Consider the following 17,542-nt stretch of genomic DNA (forward strand, 5'->3'; position numbering starts at 1 on the left):
AGTCTACTGTTGGTGGGAATGTACATTGATTCGGTTTTGTTCATTAGTTCATTCAACAAATAATTGTTTAGTACTTACTGTAAGCCACTTAGATATGCACTACATGCCAGGCCCTGTGCCATAGAGGCCTCAGCAGTCCAGAAGGAAAAGTGATCACTGCCTTCAGCTGGTACATTAAGAACTGTGCACTTGATCGTGTGAAAGTTGTACCTCAATAAAAAGAAACAGGTAGATGGGAACTGGAGCTGCCAATGAGGGCTGATCAAGATGACAACCTCTCCAAAGCATCCTGCGCCCCTGGGGGGAAAGCCAGTGGGGCGTGCGAGACTGGCAAAGTCGAGGGCAAGGAGCTGGAGGACAGTGGCATCGACAAGACCTGTGTGGTCCCCAGTCAGTTCTGGGGGCCAAAGAAAATTGAAGACCTCCTCTGGGAATGGCTGGAAGACACGTGTGGCACCAACAGGGAGCCGTCCCGGGACAGTGCCAGGTGCCTTCCAGAGGGGAGCGCCTCCCCTGGTGCTCTCGGGAGCCCCGCCCCCAGCCCCAGCCCCAGCGCTGAGTCTCCAGAGTTTGCGGCTGAGTGGAGACTCCACCTCCATCCTCCGCAAAGGAAAAGATTGCTGTTGTCAAACTCACCGCCCATGTATTCCAGGGTTTGTGGGAGTTCTCTGCCCGCGCCATTTCAGCTTTTTTGGAATTCATGCTCTTGCAGGCTTCTCCCTTCTGCTTCCCCTGCCAGTTCCACGTCGACAATTACCAGCTTTCCTGAATGGATTCCTGGCCCCTTCCCTCGCCCTCGCTCTCACCTGTGGTCTATTTTATGCCATTTGGCTTTTTTTTTTTTTTTTTTTAGTTCAGTCTTTCCAGCAGCCAGAACTCTGAGAAATAAGTTTCTACTGTTTAAGTCACTCAGGCTATATAGTATTTGTTAGAGCAGCTCACACTAAGACAGCTTTTTTTTTTCTTTTATATACATGTTGTATTTTTCTTTGAGCCAGTCCTTCCAAAGTCTTGGAGTATCTTACAAACTTCTCTGCAAGTCAGTTCTTTTGCTTTCCTAAACTAAATAAATAAATAAAAATTAAAGTAAGAAACAAGATGCCACAGCTTATACCACTCACCTCAAAGAAAGAGTTAAAAGCTTGGTGGCCCTCTTTGGGTTTGGAGGCGACGTGTACTATTTTGGGGCGGGCTGCTCTGACTCACTTACCAGTAACCTATAAGTTTAGAGAAGAACCTGGCTCCAAAGGGGGTTCTCCAAGAGGTAGGTCCAGGTTGCAATGCAAGCTGTGTTACCAGTTGGGCCTGATTATCCAATAGACCCAATGGTTTTGGAAGTATTTTGTGACAAAAAACTTACATATACCTTCTGGCAACCCCAACTGGAGAATTACAGCATGGGCACCTAGGATTCTGAAGTAAGGCTCTGATCCCACCCACAAACCACTGGCCACTACTTGAAAAGCAGTCTTTGGCTTACAGCTACCCTGGTAGAAACTGAACATTTGTCCACGAGACGCCGTGAAACTGCCCAACGCGAATTGAGAATTATCTAATCCGCTGGACCATAAAGTTGGGGATGCAAGTCAGCATTCCACGATAAAATGTAAGGGGTATTTAGACCTTTCTTATTTTCAATTACAAATACTTAGAGCTATAATTTTCACCCTAATGACTGCTTTAGCTGCATCCTACTAATCATTTTACATTTTCATTATCATTCCAACTTCCCTTGCGATTGCTTCTTTGATCCATGGATTGTTTAGAGCTATGTTGCTTAATTTCCAAATATTTGGGAGTTTTCTAGGTATCTTATGATTATTGATATCGAATTTAATTTTGTTGTGGTCATAGAACATATTCTATATGATTTCAATCATTTCAAATTATTTGTTTTTTAAATTTTATTTTATTTTTTTATACAGCAGGTTCTTATTAGTTATCTATTTTATACATATTAGTGTATATATGTCAATCCCAATCTCCCAATTCGTCCCACCACCACTCCCCACCCCCGCTTTCCCCCCTTGGTGTCCATACGTTTATTCTCTACATCGGTGTCTCTATTTCTGCCTTGCAAACCGGTTCATCTGTACCATTTTTCTAGTCAATCCTTTCAAATTTACTGAGGTTTGTTTTATGGCCCAGCATGTGGTGCATTGGTGAACATATCGTGTGTATTTGAAAAGAATGTTTATCCTGCAGTCCTGGTACAGAGTTTTATAAATTTCAGTTAGGGCAAGATGATTGATGGTATTGTTCACATAATCTATGTCTTTATTGATTTTTTATGCCTCTTAGTCTATTGCTGAAGATTTTTTTTTCATCTCCAGCTATGATTGTGGAATTGTGTATTTCTTCTTTTAATTCTGTCAATTTTTGCTCCACATATTTTGAAGCTCTGTTATTAGGTCATAAGCTCTGTTATTACACATTTTTAATTATTATTTCTTCCTGGTGAATTGATCATTTTATCATTATGAAATATCTATCTTTATCTCTAGTAATAGTCTTGGTCTTGAAGTATACTTTATCTGATACTATAGCCACTCCAGCCTTCACAAGCTTACTGTCTGCATGGTATATCTTTTTCCTTCCATTTTCTTTCATCTTTTAGAGTACATCTCTTATATACAGCAGATATTTGGGTTTTGCTTTTCTTTATCCGTTCAAACAGTCTCTGCCTGTTGAGACCATAAGTATTCATTGAGCGATGGCTGGTAAAGGAAAACATGCTTAAGCCTGGTCTCATTTGTATCCTTTCTACCTGATGATGAATGCTTTTGGACACTACAGACTTTAGAGTGGATCAAATAGTTCGCAGATTATATTGGGCAGTTCGGTTTGCAAGGTCACTTGTCCTGGTTGTCCCATGGACAAGCATTCAGTTTCTGTCAGGAACCAGTAGTAAGATAAAGCTGTTTCTCAAAGGAGATCAGTTACTTATCAGACAGGGCATGGCTTTCTTCTGCACTGCTGCTCCTGGGCTTGTTATAGACTCCCTCAGCAAGATGACCGAAACATGATTGGGATCTGGTGGGTCATGGAGACCAAGTGGCCTATCTACTTACATTGCAGCCTAGACCACCTGGACAATTTCCTTTGCTCTGGATTCCTCTCAAAGCTGACAGTCTTTCAGGTCACTCAGTAAATGAATGGGTTGCAAGACACCCAAATATGATGTATCCTCCCTCAAAAATCCAAGAAAACCACCAAGTACCCAAATTCAACTACTCTTAAAGACACCATCAACTGAAAGTTGCACCTTTATTTATATTCCACTATGAAGAATTTTATAAAACACTATCAATTAAACCATAGCATACCATTGATTGTAAGATGAATTCCATTTCAGAGATGTTAGAATGTTGGAATTGTGAATGTACTAAATGCCACTGGATTGTTCATTTAAAAATGATTAATTTTATGTTATGTGAATTTTACCTTAATAAATTATTTTCTTAAATGTGAATCAGTAAAATATGGTATTCTGTCTCTTTCATATGGTAGGAGGTTGTAAGGCAAAGCAACTTGTACTTAGGAAGGGACATTGTGATGCTCCCTAGAACACTGGCTCTCCAGAAACATCACTCACATGTATTTTCATGGAGTTTACCTTATTTACCTTGATTTACCAGAAGGGATCAACAGAAGGCTGTCACAGAACTATGTCACTATTTCCTCCCGCTGACAAGGATTGTCAGAAGTCACCCATTAGCCTCGAGGAGCCACTTCTGCTGCCCAGGGAGGCTCAAGGGGGTAGGATTTTGGATGCTCTGAGTCATCTGACTGCTTTCTTTTCTGGTCAACGCTCTGACTTTCAAATACGAGACCTGGCAAGGCTATGAGTGTTTTGTTTTGTTTTAATATTTATTTATTTATTTATTTATTTGGCTGCCGGGTCTCAGCTGTGGCACGCTGGATCTTCATTCCTGCGTGCGGGATCTTCATTGCAGCATGCAGGATCTTTAGTTGCGGCATGCAGGATCTACTTCCCTGACCAGGGATCGAACCCAGGCCACCTGCATTGGGAGCGCTGAGTCTTAACCACTGGACCACCAGGGAAGTCCCAAGGCTGTGAATTTTACTGATATTGTACTACAGTAATTCTCAATATAACACTTTGGATTTGATTTTCAGTTACTATCAGCCCTGCGACTGCAAAAGATAAATTATTTTTATCATAGACATAGAAAGCCAATGGTTTTGGGACTTGTCTTGAGCCAAACTTTTAGAGTATTAAGCTTCACATTCTTTTTCTTCATTCTGTCCAGAAAGAAACCCCTCTTTACAGCAGTTCACAGATCCCATCTGCCCTCCATACTGTTCTGTGGCAGAGACCACTTGGTTCCCCAACGCTTTGCCTTCAACGCATCTTTCATTCAGGTGATACTTGATTGCAGATGATAATCTATTGGCAGCAGGCCAAAGGCTACCTTTGATATTAGCTGGATTTTCACTGCCCAAAAATAAATACCAAATTCATGCCTGTTCTGATACCAATTTCTTTATCAGTTAAAGCTCATAGTTCTGAGTTATGTTTTCCAGTAAAAAAAAAAAAAAAGTAGCCAAAATTGTTCCAAAAAGAATTAGAAAACCAAATGGAGCAATAACCATAGAAAAAATAAAAATATTGTCATTGAGCTACAATGTTAAAAAGTAACAGGCTGAGAGTTATAAATAGGTGGTTCTAGTCGAACTTCAAGGGACAGATTATTCCTCATTTAAATAAGTTGACTTCAGAGCATATAAGAAGTTGAAATTTTTCTCAGCTCATGAAAGTAGCACAATATCAGAGCCTAATAAAGAGAGAAACACATTTGAAGGATACATAATTTTCACCTTATATAATCTATTTAAGAAAATAAGAAAAGGCCCAACATGCTGTTCACCAGTCAGGGTGTATGGCAGGGTGGAGCTGGAGGGTGGAGCAGGCAAGGTAAACCAGGGATTGGAAAAACCACACTAGGCAAAGGACTTGCATCAAAACCAGGACTGAACTACATTCATGTGGGTGATTTAGCTCGAGGAGTCTGATCACTAGATATCACGGATTCTGGCAAGATGCATTCTCCCAGGAGCATGCCGAAAGATGCACAGATGATGGCACAAATCCTGAAGGACATGGAGGTTACAGACTATGAGGCGAGAGTTATAAATCAGATGTTGGAGTTCGCCTTTCAATTTGTGACCACAATTTTAGATGATGTGAAAATTTATTCAAGCCACACTAAGAAAGCTACTGTTGATGCAGATGATGTGCGATTGGCAATCCAGTGTTGCACTAACCAATCTTTTACCTCTCCTCCCCAAGAGATTTTTTATTAGGCATTGAAGGCAAAGAAATCAAACTCTTTTGCCATTGGTCAAGCCATATTCAGCCCCTAAATTGCCACTTGATAGATACTGCTTGACAGTCCAAACTATAAACTTAAATCTTTACAAAAAAAGGCATCTACTCTGCAGGAAGAGTAACGGTTCCACAGTTAAGTGTTGGTTCAGTTAGTAGCAGACCAAGAATTCCCACTCCAGGCACACCAACCCCCAAAATCATGTCCGTTTCAACTAAGGTAGGGACTCCAATGTCCCTCACAGAGCAAAAGTTTATAGTACAGATGCTCACTTCATAGTCCCAGCTGTAAAAGCATCAATTCTTGCAACAGCAGCAGTTCAGAATGTTGGATTAATCCATCATTAATGGGGTCCCAAAACATTCTTATTAACACTAACACGGTGCCATCACAAAATACTGCCCATGAATCATCAAACACATTAAAAGAATATGTGAAGGTGATGACAATGATGATGATGGTGATGACGATGAACATTTGTAATCCAGCCTTAATACATGTAACAGGTATACTTGATCTGGAATCCATTGTACTGAAATTAAACACACACATGATGTTTTCAAGTTGTTTTAGAAAACTTCAGTAGTAGTTAATGAGTAAATACAGTCACCATACTTTTCAATTAAGATGTTGGATTTTCGGGCTTCCCTGGTGGCACAGTGGTTGAGAATCTGCCTGCTAATGCAGGGGACACGGGTTCGAGCCCTGGTCTGGGAAGATCCCACATGCCGCAGAGCAACTAGGCCCGTGAGCCACAACTACTGAGCCTGCGCGTCTGGAGCCTGCGCGTCTGGAGCCTGTGCTCCACAACAAGAGAGGCCGCGATAGTGAGAGGCCCGCACACCACGATGAAGACTGGCCCCTGCTTGCCACAACTAGAGAAAGCCCTTGCACAGAAATGAAGACCCAACACAGCCATAAATAAATAAATAAATTAAAAAAAAAAAGATGTTGGATTTTCTTTAATAGGACTAGTAATTGTTTTTCAGCAGCCTTTCAGTGTAAAAAATAAGTTGTCATGAAGGAAAGAAGAATGGTTCAGCATTAGATTATATATCAATTTAACCTATTGTATTAATAAATAAAAACATTTTAAATGAATGTCTTGATAAATTCAACACCCATTAATGATATAAAAGAAACAAATGTCCTAGCATCTAGGAAAAGAACAGCCTTAAGTTGATATATTTTTTGTTTTTTTTGTTTTTTTAAAAAATTGATTGATTGATTGATTGATTGATGGCTGCATTTGGTCTTCATTGTTGCGCGGGCTTTCTCTAGTTGTGGCAAGCGAGGGCTACTCTTCGTTGTGGTGCACGGGCTTCTCATTGCAGTGGCTCCTCTTGTTGTGGAACACTAGGCGCACTGGCCCAGTAGTTGTGGCACACAGGCTCAGTAGTTGTGGCTTGCGGGCTCTAGAGCACTGGCTCAGTAGTTGTGGCGCACGGGCTTAGTTGCTCCGCAGCATGTGGGATCTTCCTGGACCAGGGATTGAACCCGTGTCCCCTGCATTGGCAGGCGGATTCTTAACCACTGCGCCACCAGGGAAGTCCCACATTGTTTGTTTTTAATAAAACAATGATAAAAACCTACAGCAAATGCCATACTTAATGGTGAAGCAATAGACACATTCCAATTGAAGTCAGAAACAAGACAAGAATGACCTTTATCACCACTACTATTTAAAATGGTATCACTTATTTTCTCTAATTCAAAATTAGAAGGAAAGCACTAAGAGGTATAAACATTAGAAAAGGAGAGGCAAATTGTGAAAATGACACCATCGCTTACATATAAACACCTAAGAAAATCAATTGATAAACTATTAGAATTAATAAGAGAATTCAGCAAGGTGACCACATACAAGCACAACCTAAAACAAATCAATAGCTTTCCTATATACCAGCAATAACCAATTAGAAAATGTAATAGAAAATAAGATTCCATTCACAATAGCAAGAAAAACTATTAACTACCTAAGAGTAAACCTAAAAATAGAATTTATCTCATGCCCTTACGGATAGTTCAAAATTAGGAAATCCAGCAACCTAATTAATCACATTGATAAAATCAAGTTGAAAACTGTACAATTATGCAGCAGCTAAGAATATTCAAGAACAGTTTCTGGTAAAAAACTCTAAGTAAAACAAGAGACAAGGGCTTCCCTGGTGGCGCAGTGGTTGAGAGTCCGCCTGCCGATACAGGGGACACAGGTTCGTGCCCCGGTCCGGGAAGATCCCACATGCCGCGGAGCGACTGGGCCCGTGAGCCACGGACGCTGAGCTTGCGTGTCCGGAGCCTGTGCTCCGCAACGGGAGAGGCCACAACAGTGAGAGGCCCGCGTACCACCCCCGCCAAAAAAAAAAAAAAGAGAGACAAAAGTTATTTCCTAACTATGATAAAGAGTTGTTTATTTTCTTTTTCTGAGAAACAAAGAGCAAACATCATATTAAATGACTAAACATTAGATGCACTGCCATTAAAGTCAGGAACAAGGCAGGGACCATTGCTATCACTCAAAATTGTTTTGTGTAAAAATGAAAGAGAGGATTAGAAAAAGGGAGTAATGACTTCAGACAGCAGACCCCATTCCAGAGTCTGAGAATGCCCCCTGCCATAAACAAGAGGACATGCTTTGATTTTATATTACACAATAGAATGGAAATTGAAATCTTACACAAAGACAGAAACTGATCAAAAGAGGTTATTTTCTTCTTTCTCTAGCAAAGCCATTGCCAAGTACTATCCAGATATTATTCATAGTGTTCCTGTCCTCTGCTTGATGGAAAGATTTTTAAATTGTCTGAACAGTCCTGAGACCTGTCAAAATCTGAATGAGGGACTTCTCTGGTGGCACAGTGGTTAAGACTCTGTTCTCCCAACGCAGGGGGCCCGGGTTTGATCCCTGGTCAGGGAACTAGATCTTACATGCCACAACTAAGAGTTCGCATGCCACAACTAAGAGTTTACATGTCACAACTAAGGAGCCCACGTGCCACAACTAAGAAGCCTGTGAGGCGCAACTAAGACCTGGCACAACCAAATTAATCAATTAATTAATTAAAAAACTGAAAGCTTTGATGGGTAGAGTATTCTTGGTTGTAGGTTTTTGCCTTTTGTCACTTTAAACAAATCATGCCACTCCCTTCTGGCCTGCAGAGTTTTTGCTGAAAAATCAGCTGATAACCTTATGGGGAGTCCCTTGTATGTTATTTGTTGCTTTTCCCTTGTTGCTTTTAATATTTTCTCTTTATCTTTAATTTTGGTCAGTTTGATTACTCTGTGTCTCAGTGTGTCCCTCCTTGGATTAATCCTGTATGGCACTCTCTGCACTTCCTGGACTTGAGTGACTGTTTCCTTTCCCACGTTAAGGAAGTTTTCAGCTATCATCTCTTCAAATATTTTCTCAGGCACTTTCTCTCTCTTCTCTTTCTGGGACTGATATAATGCAAATGTTGGTGCGTTTGACGTTGTCCCAGAAGTCTTAAACTGTCCTCATTTCTTTTTTTTTTTTTTTCCTTTTTAAATTTTTGGCCATAGTACATGGCATGTGGGATCTTAGTTCCCCGGCCAGGGATCGAACCCTCACCCCCTGCATTGGAAGGAGGAGTCTTCACAACTGGCCTGCTGGGGAAGTCCCTTCCTCACTTCTTTTCTTTTCTATTTTTTAAAAATAAATTTATTTATTTTATTTATTTTACTTTTGGCTGTGTTGGGTCTTCATTGCTGTACGTGGGTTTTCTCTAGTTGCGGCAAGCGGGGGCTACTCTTCATTGTGGCGCACAGGCTTCTCATTGCGGTGGCTTCTCTTGTTGCAGATTATGGGCTCTAGGTGCGTGGGTTTCAGTAGTTGTGGTGTGTGGGCTTCAGTAGTTGTGGCTCATGGGCTCTAGAGCACAGGCTCAGTAGTTGTGGCAGCTTGGGTGCCCGGGGCCTTCGCTCCGCAACGGGAAAGGCAACAACAGTGACAGGCCCGCGTACCACCCCCGCCAAAAAAAAAAAAAGAGAGACAAAAGTTATTTCCTAACTATGATAAAGAGTTGTTTATTTTCTTTTTCTGAGAAACAAAGAGCAAACATCATATTAAATGACTAAACATTAGATGCACTGCCATTAAAGTCAGGAACAAGGCAGGGACCATTGCTATCACTCAAAATTGTTTTGTGTAAAAATGAAAGAGAGGATTAGAAAAAGGGAGTAATGACTTCAGACAGCAGACCCCATTCCAGAGTCTGAGAATGCCCCCTGCCATAAACAAGAGGACATGCTTTGATTTTATATTACACAATAGAATGGAAATTGAAATCTTACACAAAGACAGAAACTGATCAAAAGAGGTTATTTTCTTCTTTCTCTAGCAAAGCCATTGCCAAGTACTATCCAGATATTATTCATAGTGTTCCTGTCCTCTGCTTGATGGAAAGATTTTTAAATTGTCTGAACAGTCCTGAGACCTGTCAAAATCTGAATGAGGGACTTCTCTGGTGGCACAGTGGTTAAGACTCTGTTCTCCCAACGCAGGGGGCCCGGGTTTGATCCCTGGTCAGGGAACTAGATCTTACATGCCACAACTAAGAGTTCGCATGCCACAACTAAGAGTTTACATGTCACAACTAAGGAGCCCACGTGCCACAACTAAGAAGCCTGTGAGGCGCAACTAAGACCTGGCACAACCAAATTAATCAATTAATTAATTAAAAAACTGAAAGCTTTGATGGGTAGAGTATTCTTGGTTGTAGGTTTTTGCCTTTTGTCACTTTAAACAAATCATGCCACTCCCTTCTGGCCTGCAGAGTTTTTGCTGAAAAATCAGCTGATAACCTTATGGGGAGTCCCTTGTATGTTATTTGTTGCTTTTCCCTTGTTGCTTTTAATATTTTCTCTTTATCTTTAATTTTGGTCAGTTTGATTACTCTGTGTCTCAGTGTGTCCCTCCTTGGATTAATCCTGTATGGCACTCTCTGCACTTCCTGGACTTGAGTGACTGTTTCCTTTCCCACGTTAAGGAAGTTTTCAGCTATCATCTCTTCAAATATTTTCTCAGGCACTTTCTCTCTCTTCTCTTTCTGGGACTGATATAATGCAAATGTTGGTGCGTTTGACGTTGTCCCAGAAGTCTTAAACTGTCCTCATTTCTTTTTTTTTTTTTTTCCTTTTTAAATTTTTGGCCATAGTACATGGCATGTGGGATCTTAGTTCCCCGGCCAGGGATCGAACCCTCACCCCCTGCATTGGAAGGAGGAGTCTTCACAACTGGCCTGCTGGGGAAGTCCCTTCCTCACTTCTTTTCTTTTCTATTTTTTAAAAATAAATTTATTTATTTTATTTATTTTACTTTTGGCTGTGTTGGGTCTTCATTGCTGTACGTGGGTTTTCTCTAGTTGCGGCAAGCGGGGGCTACTCTTCATTGTGGCGCACAGGCTTCTCATTGCGGTGGCTTCTCTTGTTGCAGATTATGGGCTCTAGGTGCGTGGGTTTCAGTAGTTGTGGTGTGTGGGCTTCAGTAGTTGTGGCTCATGGGCTCTAGAGCACAGGCTCAGTAGTTGTGGCACACGGACTTATTTGCTCCGTGGCATGTGGGATCTTCCTGGACCAGGGCTCAAACCCGTGTCCCCTGGCTTGGCAGGCGGATTCTTAACCACTGCACTACCAGGGAAGCCCTGTCCTCATTTCTTTTCATTCTTTTTGTTTGTTTATTTTTGTTCTGTTCCTTGGCAGTGATTTCCACCACTCTGTCTTCCAGCTCACTTATCTGTTCTTCTGCTTCATTTATTCTGTATTGATTCCTTCTAGTGTATTTTTCATTTCAATTATTGTATTCTTCAACTCTGTTTGGTTGTTCTTTACATTTTCTAACTCTTTGTTAAAAACTTCTTGTAACTTCTCACTCTGTGCCTCTATTCTTTTCCCAAGTCCTTTGATTATTTTTATAGTCACTACCCCTGAACTTTTTCTCGGGTAGATTTCCTATCTCCATGTCACTTAGCTGTTTTGGGGTTTTATCTTGTTCCTTTGTCTGGAACATATTTCTCTGCCATCTCATTTCATCTAAATTTCTATTTGTATTTTTATGTATGTGGAAGGTTAGTTATGTTTCTCAACCTCGGAGAAGTGGCCCTCTGTAGGGGATGTCCTATGTGTCTCTGCGTGTCACCCAAGGGCCAGGGACCAGCTGGCCCCAGGGTAGGTTCTGACCTGCATTTGCAGACTGAGTTGCACAGGCTGCAGGATCATAGTTTTCTTGCTTCTGGTGTCTGCCCCCTGGTGGGTGAGGCGGTCTAGAGACTTGTGCAGGCTCCCTTGTGGGAGGGGCCAGTGTCTGCCCACTGGTGGGTGGAGCTGGGTCTTGGCCCTCTGGTTGGCAGGGCCATGCCAAGGGATGTGTCTAGAGGTGGCTGTGGGCTCCGGAAATCTTTAGGCAGCCTGTCTGCTGATGGGTGGGTTGTGTTCCCACCCTGTTGGTTGTTTGGTCTGAGGCACTGGAGCCTACAGGCTGTTGGGTGGGGCCAGGTCTTGGTGCTAATGACCCAAGCAAGATGTCTGCCTCCAACAAGAGTTCAAGTAGATGAACACTCCCTGATATTTCTGCCACCAGCATTTATGACCCCAGAGAGAGCAATAGCCATCCTCTGCCTCCCCAGGACACACACCCCAAGACCAGCAGGTAGGTCTGGCCCAGGTCAGAAGTCACTGCTTTTGCCCTGGGTCTCGGTGTGTGCGACATCTTGTGGGCACCTCCAAAAGCAGAGTCTCTGTTTCCCCCAGTCCTGTGGAGCTCCTGTACTCAAGCCCCACTGGCCTTCAAAGACAAATGCTCTGGGGGGGTCCTCCTCCCAATGCCAGACCCCCAGGCTGGGGAGCCTGATATGGGGCTCAGAACTTTCACTCCTGTGGGAGAACTTCTGCAATATAATTATTCTCCAGTTTGTGGGCTGCCCACTCAGGAGGTATGGGATTTGATTATATGGTGAGTGCCTCCCTCCTACCATCTTGTTGGGCTTCTTCTTTATGTCTTTGGATGTAGAATGTCTTTTATTTTGGTAGGTTCCAGTCTTTTTTATCAATGGTTATTCTGCAGTTAGTTGTGATTTTGGTGTGCTTGTGAGAGGAGGTGAGCTCAGGGTCCTTCTACTCTGCCATCTTGTCTCCTCTCCAAATCAAGAGAAATATTTTTTAAAAGAGGAGAGATAGAGAGACAGAGAAAGAGAGAGAGAGAGATGACCATATGGTGAAATATTTTATAATTGAAAAAAATGGTTTTTATCAATAATATAAATGAGGCTTACTCACATATTAAATGAAAAGATTTTCAAATTGTCAGACAAAGCAAAGTCTAACCTTATGTTACCTATAAACACACCTAAAAAAAAGAGATTAGAAAGCGTAAAAATAAAAGAATGGGGGCTTCCCTGGTGGTGCAGTGTTTAAGAATCCACCTGCCTATGCAGGGGACACGGTTTCAAGCCCTGGTCTGGGAGGATCCCACATGCTGAGGAGCAATTAAGCCCGTGCGCCACAGCTACTGAGCCTGCACTCTAGAGCCCATGAGCCACAACTACTGAAGCCCGCGTGCCACTACTACTGAGGCCCACGCGCCTAGAGCCTGTGCTCTCAACCACGAGAAGCCACCGCAATGAGTAGCCCGCGCACAGCAACGAAGAGTAGCCCCCGCTCATCGCAACTAGAGAAAGCCCGTGTGCAGTATCGAAGACCCAACGCAGCCAAAAATAAATAAATCAAATAAAAAAATTTATTTTTTTTAAGTCTAAAAAAAAATAAAAGAATGGATAAATATATACCAAGCAAGGTGTAAAACACAAAAACAGCAAGGGTCATGATGTTGGTATCTATCAAGGTAGAATTCTGACCAAAAAGCTTTAAAAAGAAAAAGGAGGACTTTAAAAAATGTTAATGGTTTTAACAATGGAGATATATACTCAATAACACAGCAGTCAGCTTCCACAAAGTAAAAACTACAGCAGATGAAGACAAAATAGAAACACATTAACAAGAGAAAAGTTTGATACATTACTTTCATTCCAAGACAAAGCAAGTGGATGAAATATGAATAAGGATTTAGGAAACCTAATCCAGTGCTACTGAAAATGTGGTTACAGACTGGTGCAAGTTCATGAACCGTGGTTACCAGATGCAGTGAGATAAGAAGCTTTCTCCAGAATATAAATCGATGAACCACTTCCTTCATCTGGAAAGTCTTGCCACACACACACACACACACACAAAAAAATCAGCTGAACTATTTTGTGCTTAGTGATATAGTAGACTGGCTACTTTGAGTAGCACTGACCTAAAGAACATAATCAGTATGGTAACCCTTACAAATATATGTCAAACTCTGCATATCAATATTAGAGAATACACTTCCTTTTGAAGTGCACATGGAATGTTCCTAAAAATGGATATCTTAGGACACAAAGAAAACTGGCAATAAGCATCAATCATTATTAGAGAAATGAAAATCAAAACAACTGTGAGATATCACCTCATACCTGTCATCAAAAAGTCTACAAATAATAAATATCAGAGAGGATGTGGAGAAAAAAAGAACACTTGTGTACTGTTAGTGGGAATGTAAATTGGTGCAGCCACTATGGAAAACAGTATGGAGGTTCCTCAGAAAACTAACAATAGAACTACTGTATGATTCAGCAATTCCACTCTTGGGTATATATCTGGAAAAAATAAAAACACTAATTCGAAAATATACATGCACCCCAATGTTCATAGCAGCACTATTTACAATAGCCAAGATATGGAAGCAACCCAGTACCAATCAACAGAAAAATGGATAAAGAAGATGTGGTATATATGTACAATGGACTATTATTCAGCCATAAAAAAGAATGAAATTCTGCCATTTGCAGCAACATGGATGGACCTAGAGAATATTATGCTTAATGGAATAAGACAGACAGAGAAAGATAAATACTGTATGACATGTGGAATCTAAAAAAAAATAAAACAAATGAATGTATATAGCAACAGAAACAGACGCATGGATATAGAAAACAAACTACCAGTGGCTACCACTGTGGGGAGGGGAAGGAGGAGGGGCAAGATAGGGGTATGAGATTAAGAGATACAAACTACTATGTATAAAATAGATAAGCAACAAGGATATATTATACAGTACAGGAAATTATAGCCATTATCTTGTAATAACTCTTAATGGAGTATAATCTGTAAAAATACTGAATCACTAAGCCATACACCTGAAACTAATATAATATTGTAAATCAACTATACTTCAATTAAAAAATAATAAAATAAAATAATGTAAAAAAATTTTAAATGCAAATAATAGACAGCACTCTGATTACAATGCTAGAAATTAGTGATAATAATAAAGTTTCTGCCACTTGGAAAAAATTTTAATGCACATACTTTTAAATAATTCCTGCAATGAAGGAAAAATAAAAAATTCAGAACTCTTGCTAATAGTAAAAATATTACATCTGAATAAATGATCTACAGCAACAAAAGTTATCGGAGGAAAATTCATACACTAAATACTTATATCAATGAATATGAAAGTAAATAAATGAAACATTAATGTCACAAAGATAGAAAAAGATCAAAGAAAACCAAAGGAAAGCATAAGGAAGGAATTGATAAGAGTGAAAAATTAATGAATTAAAAAAATAGAGACAGAGTAAAAGTAATACAGAAATCAAAAGGCTTATTTGAAAACAGTAACAATGTGCACAAACTATTAAATAACTTAATTTTTTAAATAAAGTATAAACATACAAACTAAATGACAAGCCAGACATGGCCATCAAAACAGAGCCTATTAATTTGTACAATTTTATGCAAATAAATATGAAAATCTTGATGAAATAGATAATTTTCTAGAAAATTATAATTTATCAAAATTGACCCTCATAGAGATATAAAATCTAAACAGAATTCTGTAGAAATACGAATTTGTAAAACAGAAACCCAACAAAAAATGCATCAGGCCCAAATGGCTTCAAGGGTGATTTACACTAAATCTTTAAAGAAAAAACCTGAATGTTACTTAAACAATTCTAGAGCATAGAAGATGAAGAAACACTTCTAATTTCTTTTTGTGGAGCAAGTATAACAAGTAAATGAATAAAAAAGGTAAAATATTAGTATACATACCTCAATAGCACATTAAATAAATATATATAACCAAGTGGGGTTTGTTTCAGGAATAGAAAGATCATTTAACACTAGGATATCTGTTCACATAATGTATCAAATTTATACACCTAAGGAGAAAATGATCTGATAATCTCCATAGATGCTGAAAAGGCATTTGACAAAATTCAAAGCCCATTCATATTAAAGACTCAATAAAAAGAAATTGAGGTATACTTCCCTTACATAGCTTGACCCCAAATTCAGCATCTTAATTAATTAGTGGGCAAACACTAGAGGCTTTCCTGCTGGTGATATAATTAAAAAAAAAAAAATTTTTTTCTCCCAGATTCCTGGCACAGACCTTCAAAAACCCTTGGAATTTCCTGAGTGATAAAAGTGTCTTGTTAGTTATAACAAGCCCCTTGATACTTGAGTTTATAAACTCAACTCTTGAGTTGATATTTTTAATACTTTATAAATTCAAGTTTATGCTAATAAGGAGTTTCATAGTGATGATTCATGGGGGGAGGGGTTTGGTAGCTTCAGGATGGGGGCTGGGGCCAGAGGAACCAAACCAGCGATTAGAGCATTGGGACTCAGCCCCACCCTCAACCGCAGGGAAGGGGATAGGGACTGGAAATTGCATTCAGTCACCAAGCCAATGGTTTAAAAACCCTAGGCCAGGAGGCTAAGGGAGCTTCGCCAGCTGGTGAACACCTTAATAGGCTTAGGGGACAGTATCTCTTCATCTGGCTGTTCATTAGTATCCTTTGTAATAAAATGGTAATTGTAAATATAGCACTTTCCTGAGTTCTGTGGGTGGTTCTAGTGAATTTTCCACCTGAGGATGTTGTGGGAAGCCCCAAATTTGTATCCAGCCAGGCAGAAGTGTGGGTGGCTTGGGGACACCAGGACCTGATGTGGAGGCAGCCTTGTAGGACTGAAAACCTTAGCCTGTGGGATCTTCACTAACTGCAGGTAGTTGGTGTCAGAATTGAATTGAATTGTAGGACACACAGCTGGTATCACACAATTCGTGTTGGAACTCATTGCAAAAATCAGAAAGAAGACAAAGATGTCCACTTTTTTAATACAAGAGAAAACAATTAGAGTCATAAGAATTGAAAAAGAAGACATAAAGTTACATCCATGTGCAAATAATATAGTTCTAGGAAACTTATAATAAATGGAAAACCTCCTATGAAGAGTAAATGTATTTTGTCAAGTAGCAGGATATAAAATTAACATACAGAAATAAAGAGCTTTGTAACTGAAACAGGAGGGAAGGGGGCAGGGAACAACCTTTGAAAGAATAACATAGCCCGAGGACATGACATAAACTGATTAGAACCAAATAGTCCAAGATAGCAGACAAGTCGATTTCCACTAGACCTTGAGCCTCAGTATAACACATCACTGTAACACATCAGCAAGCTAAATGACACACCCACAGGCGCCATGACAGTTCCAAGGCCGACCATAAGGATCAAAAAGTGGGCGGTGGCCCAATTCCTGGAAATCCCTGCCCCTTCCTGAAATAGCTGGAATACTCCTCCCATGATTAGCATATGAAATTAACCATCCCCAGGGGCCTCCCTGGTGGCGCAGTGGTTGAGAGTCCGTCTGCCGATGCAGGAGACGCGGGTTCGTGCCCCGGTCCGGGAAGATCCCACGTGCCGCGGAGCGGCTGGGCCCGTGAGCCATGGCATGCCACGGAGCGGCTGGGCCCGTGAGCCATGGCCGCTGAGCCTGCGCGTCCGGAGCCTGTGCTCCGCAACGGGAGAGTCCGCAACAGTGAGAGGCCCGCGTACCGCAAAAAAAAGAAAAAAGAAATTACCCCCCCCTATAAAAACTGACCACCCCATACCCTGGGGCTGCTCTCGCCTTCTGAGATGGCCCACACTCTGTGGAGTGTGTTCTCTCTAAATAAGTCCTAATAAATAGGTAAGATAAGTTCTTACCTATCACTTTGTCTCTCACTGAATTATTTCTGCAATGAGACATCAAGAACCTGAGCTTCGGGCTTCCCTGGTGGCGCAGTGGTTGCGCGTCCGCCTGCC

The 17,542-nt window shown here is 40.8% G+C and overlaps 1 pseudogene; it reads left to right on the forward strand.

Moving 5' to 3' along the window:
- The first annotated feature begins 251 nt into the window (after window positions 1-251).
- LOC102982166 (transcription initiation factor TFIID subunit 9-like) lies at window positions 252-5,834 on the forward strand (annotated as a pseudogene).
- The last annotated feature ends 11,708 nt before the right edge of the window (window positions 5,835-17,542 follow it).

Source organism: Physeter macrocephalus, chromosome 3 (assembly GCF_002837175.3).
Source record: "Physeter macrocephalus isolate SW-GA chromosome 3, ASM283717v5, whole genome shotgun sequence".
Taxonomy (NCBI): domain Eukaryota; kingdom Metazoa; phylum Chordata; class Mammalia; order Artiodactyla; family Physeteridae; genus Physeter; species Physeter macrocephalus.